Source organism: Canis aureus, chromosome 22 (genome assembly GCF_053574225.1).
Source record: "Canis aureus isolate CA01 chromosome 22, VMU_Caureus_v.1.0, whole genome shotgun sequence".
NCBI lineage: Eukaryota > Metazoa > Chordata > Mammalia > Carnivora > Canidae > Canis > Canis aureus.
The window spans coordinates 7,345,143-7,351,218 of record NC_135632.1 but is presented as its reverse complement, the minus strand read 5'-3'; positions in this window follow the sequence as shown (position 1 = coordinate 7,351,218).

Here is a 6,076-nt window from a genome sequence, read left to right as displayed (position 1 = left end):
TGGCTTGTGCTTCTTCCCCCCAACCCCTAAGTGTATCATGGAGACAATCCATGTGTATTTATTGATGAAATAATATGTTGGGTTTTGTTTTGTTTTGTTTTAAGATTTTATTTATTTGAGAGAGAGCAAGGAGAGCACGCCAGCACAAATGGAGGCGGGGGGAGAAGCAGGCTCCCTGTTGAGCTGGGATCCCGACATGGGGCATGATCCCAGGACCCTGGGACCATGACCGGAGCCAAAGGCAGACACTTAACCAACTGTGCCACCCAGGCGCCCTATAATAATATGTTTGGATCATAAGCAGACGTTTGCCTTTTACACAGGCAATGAAAGAGTTTGGTAATGATGGTAGAGAAGTGATACACCTTGGGCATAGAAGTAATGGTTCCCCCCCCCCCCCCAAAAAAAGAAGTAATGGTCCCAGTGCAAAATAAAAATGTGGAGTTTCTTGGTTCAAAAATAAAAATTTCAAGATGGTGAAGACAAAACATTAATAAGCTGAGTGCAGACACTCTCCCCTTTTAAAGTAAACTCTGCCCCCAAGGTGGGACCAACTCATGATCCCAAGATCAAGAGGCACGTGCTCTACCGACTAAGCCAGCCAGGTGCCCAGTGTGCAGGCCCTTCTAAGCACGGAGTCCTGTGAAATCGACTCACACCCATGAAGCCAGCCTTGCACAGAAGCTACTGGAATTCCATCTAATCTAAAGAGTCTACTTTGGGGGATGTCTGGGTGGCTCAATGGTTAAGCATCTGCCTTCAGCCCATGGAGTCCCAGGATCAAGTCCTGCATCCGGCTCCCTGCATGGAGCCTGCTTTCCCTCTGCCTATGTCTCTGCCTCTCTCTGTGTGTGTCTCATGAATAAACAAATAATCTTAAAAAAAAAAAAGTCTACTTTGTTTTATAGACATCCTCTTGCTCCTTGCCTGCTTTCCCTCTGCCTATGTCTCTGCCTCTCTCTCTGTGTGTCTCATGAATAAACAAATAATCTTAAAAAAAAAAAAAAGTCTACTTTGTTTTATAGACATCCTCTTGCTCCCTGGAGGAGGAAGTGATAGTGTCTGACCCTAACAAGACTGCCACGGTATCTGGGTTGGCAGCTTCTGAGGAAAGGAAGATTTTTTTTTCTTCTTTTTTTACTTTTTTAGAGCAGTTCTAGGTTCGCAGCAAAACTGAGCCGAAGGTAAAGAGATTTCCCATATATCCCCTGCCCCCTGCACATGCATAGCCTCCCCCATTGTCAACATCCCCACCAGCACGGTACATTTGTCACAGTTGATGAATGCATCGGCACATCATCACCCCAAATCTATAGTTTAATGAGGCTTCATGACATACAACACTCTTGACGTACATTCTGTGGGTTTGGACAAATGTGTAATGACGTGTATCCAACATAGTATCATACGGAGCCATGTGGCTGTCCTAAAAGTCCTCTGCTCTCCCTATTCATCATCCTGCTCCCACCACTGACAATCACCATCTTACCTGTCTTCATACTTTTGCCTTTTCCAGAATGTCCCACAGCTGGGAAGAACATAGAGGCAAAATAAGTTACAACTCACAGATTCAAATGAAAAGACATAGATTGAGGCCCTGAAGATGAGAGGGAACCCAAGTAGTTTGAGGTCTAGAACCGTCCTCAGGTTTCTTTCATCAGAATTAATCAGCTTCAGTAGTTTTTGGCTTTGGACATTGCACAGCTCTGGCTGGGGAAGTTTTGGGGCATCTTAATTGACAAGACTGTGTGCAATGGGGGTCAAAACTAGTCCCCTGAAGAGAAACTGAAGCACTTTTACCAGAAGAGGAGTCAATTTTGTGGAGCATTTCAACAGCATAGATCTGCTGCCTCTGCTGGACACCATGCCCTCCGCTGGCACACCGAGGCTACTCCACTGACACTGGGGTCTCTGTCAGAATCCGGGCACGCTTAGTTTATCACAACCCTGATATGCTTGCTAGGGCCCTTAAGGTGCCACAGTTTGTGTCTCTGGATAAGATGGAGAATATCTCTCATCTCTTCGCGGTATATTCTTTCGTTGGAAGATGGTTGTTGAAAAGCTGTGCTTCTGAGGTTCCAATGTTGTGCCTCATTTTAAGACTTTCAGACCTGTCCATCTTTTTAGCCTCGTTGGGAGGAGGAATCGGTCTGCCAGCCACACCCCACACATCTGAGCACCAGCAGTGGAAACCTTCTAGGCTTAATGAGACTCCCCACTTACATTTTTTGTACATTTTTAAAAAAGATTTATTTATTTGAGAAAGTTGGGGGAAGTGGCAGAGGGAGAGAGAGTCTCAAGCAAATTCCACGCTGCGCACAGAGCCCAATGTGGGGCTTGATCTCATGACCCTGAGAACACAACCTGAGCCAAAACCAAGCGTTGGACCCCACCACCCAGGCGGCCTAAGATTTTATTTTCAAGTAATCTCTACACCCAATGTAGGGCTCAAACTCACAACCCCCAGATCAAGAGTCACATGCTCTTCCAACTGAGCCAGCCAGGTGCTCCTATTTTGCACATCTCATTCGTCGCACTTGAAACATATTCTTTACCCAATCATGACCTTCTTTAAGACCAAGAACCTCACAAGTCTCATTATTCCTTATGCCCTAGTTTTGAACTATGCCCGGTGGTTTGCAGTAACTGTTCTGTGTTAACTTTCTCTGGGAGTTATATAGGACTCCCATCTTTCAGACATCTGTTACTTCAATCTTACCCACAGTTACTAATCCATCTTCTGAAGATAGTGCTTTGATAACACCACCAATCTCTAATGGCTCCCATTTTTTAATAGGAAAAAAAATTCAAACTGCTTAGCCCTGCATTTAAGACCTTCCACAATCTTCCCTACCTACATTCCAATTCTGGCTTCTCATTCATTTCTTTTGTTTTGTTTTTTCTTTTTTTTTTTTTTTTTCCAAATAAGGTTTTATTTATTTATTGGAGTGAGAGAGAACATGAGCTGGAGGAGGGGCAGATGGAGAGGGAGAGGCATACTCCCAAGTGAGCAGGGAGCCCATGCGGGGCTCGATCCTGGGACTGCAAGATCACGATCCGAGCCAAAGGCATAGGCTTAACTGACTGAACCACCTCGACACCCCCTCCCTATTCATTTCTTAGAGGATATAAGTAAAAATAATATAGGTAGAGACCTTAACAGCACCTTGTATACAGTAGACGCTTGATTAAGTAGTAGCTTGATAGTGTTTGTTTTCATTTTGTTCTCATTGTTACTATTACAAGAACTGTTTGGTCACCTGGGCTACATGGATAAGTGAGTCTCTGCCCTTGCCAGGCTCAGCTAAGAGCAGAAGAGGCTGACAGAGTAATAACTGATTACAATGAAATATGGTGACTAAGTGGTGCGGTCTGTTCTGAGTGCTTAAGGGCCACAGAACAGGAAGGCTGCAGGAAGACCTCACTGAAGAAATGGTGAATTTGCCTTGAAGCATTAGTAGAAAGGCTTGTAGTTTTCTTTGTAGAGGTTTGCACATTTCATTTAGATTTATTCTAGAAAATATTGTTGTGAGACCTTTTTTGAAACTACAGTTTCCAACTATTGATGAAAGATAACTACTGAATTTTGTAAATTGAACTCGTATTTAGCAACCTTTCTGGACACAAAGATTGTAGGTTCTTTTTTGGTTTTCAAAGTATATAATTATGTTGTTTACAAACAGTGGCAGTTTTCTTTGTAGTTCTTACATGTTCAAATTCTTTTTCTTATCCTAGTACATTTGCTAGGTACAGTGCACAATTGTACAATTCAGCATAATGCTGGACAGGAGCACTATATGTGGGTATACTTGACCTGTTTCTGACCAAACTGGGAATTTCTTGGGATTCTAATGTTTCAAGTTAATTATGATGTCTACATTGTTTGTTAGATACCTTTTACCAAGTTAAGGAAATTTCCTTTTAGGTCATTGAGAATTTTTATTTTTTTTTATTATTTTTTTTTAATTTTATTTATTTATGATAGGCACACAGTGAGAGAGAGAGGCAGAGACATAGGCAGAGGGAGAAGCAGGCTTCATGCACCGGGAGCCTGACCTGGGATTCGATCCTGGGTCTCCAGGATCGCGCCCTGGGCCAAAGGCAGGCGCTAAACCGCTGCGCCACCCAGGGATCCCGAGAATTTTTATAATAAATGAGTTGAATTTTCTCAAATTCAGTGGAAATGATCATACATCTTCTCTAATTTATTATTGCTAGGGATTCCAATAGGTTTCTTAATTTGAAAATTTCTTGTACTCTTATCCACTTCTTCATGATGTATTTCTTTTTTTTCATGATGTATTTCTTAACACATTAACTCAAATCTATTTCCTTTTTCCTCCTGCAAACTTCCATTCCCATTGACACCAATATAATCACTCACTTGCTTCATCCCACCCTACATGCAAGTCTCAGAATAACAATACAAATAAAATATATCACCATCAGTGTGATTCCTGAAAAGTTTTGATTTGGGTTTTGCAGTTCCTCTTGTCCTATGATATATAAAATTTGTATTAGTCACTTACAGTCTAAGTGTATTGAAATGAACAGCTGTGGAATGTTTCCAGACTCTCGCTGCATCATTAAATTAGAAAAAAAATTTTTTAAACACAAAATTTTATTTATTCATGAGAGAGAGAGAGAGAGAGGCAGAGACACAGGCAGAGGGAGAAGCAGGCTCCAGGCAGGGAGCCGGATGTGGGACTGGATCCGGGGTCTCCAGGGTCACACCCTGGGCTGCAGGTGGCGCTAAACCGCTGGGCCACCTGGGCTGCCCAGAAAAAATTTATGATCATGTGCTACATTTGAGCTATTGGATATAAGAAACTATAGGCACACATTAATTCAGGATTTCCTATTCCCCTCTCAAACTCATATTTGATGTATTGCATAATTGCGGTACCTGGGATAAATGATCCAGAATGACCTATACTTATTGACGCTGAGACTTCGAAAAGTATGATCGAAGTTTCCACTGCTATCTCCAACAGTCTTCCCCAAATCATTCAATCGAAGCCTATATACCCTAAGGGTTTAACACCGTCTTTTTCAGACTCCCCTTGGTTCCCAGGGGTGTGTCTTCCTTTTTGCGACAATAAATGATAAACGATACTTCTCAATTCCTGCTATATGCCTGGTTTTATTTATTTAAAAAATATATTTATTCATGAGAGAGAGAGAGAGGCAGAGACACAGGCAGAGGGAGAAGCAGGCTCCATGCCGGGAGCCCAACGTGGCACTTGATCCCGGGACCCCAGGGTCACGTCCTGGGCCGCAGACAGACATGCAACCACTGAGCCCCCCAGGCTGCCCCACATTCTTGGTCTTAAATCCTCGGACACAAACTAAAAGACAGACCAACCGACGGCCATGGATTTTATTTCGGTTCTGATTTTAAGAGAAATCTGAAGAAATCTGAACACTTGGGTACTTGGTATTAAAGAATCCCTGTTTCTTTTTTAAAGGTAGGATAACGGTCTTGAAGGCAGATCCCCCCCAAAGAGTAGTTATTATTATTATTTTTCAATTTATTATTATTTCTTTTTTAGAGATACACGTTTAAATACCTACAAGTGAAATAACAGGATGTCTGACACTGGCATCCCCGGGGCGGGGGAAAAACAGGTGAGACCTGCACAACTGTGTAAAGTCGACGAGTAAGGTTAATTTTTTTAAGTCTTTTTTTTTTTTTTTAAGATTTTATTTATTTATTCATGAGAGACAGAGAGAGAGAGAGAGGCAGAGACCCAGGCAGAGGGAGAAGCAGGCTCCATGCGGGGAGCGGACGTGGGCCTCGATCCCGGGACCCCGAGGTCACGCCCTGGGCCGGAGGCGGCGCTGAACCGCTGAGCCCCCGCAGGGATCCAAGTAAGGTAGTATTTCCACTCTTCCACTCCTCTACGTAATCGAAATTCTCCTAAAGTCTTCCTTTCTTTAGGTTCCTTCTGGGAGACAGCAGTACTGCGAGATCCAAGCGTGGCGCCCCTAGAGCGCAGGCTGCCCTCCCCCTCCCCCCCCCGCCCCGGGTCAAGGCTGCGAAACGGGTGCTCCCCAGGGTCGCCGGCTCAGCAGC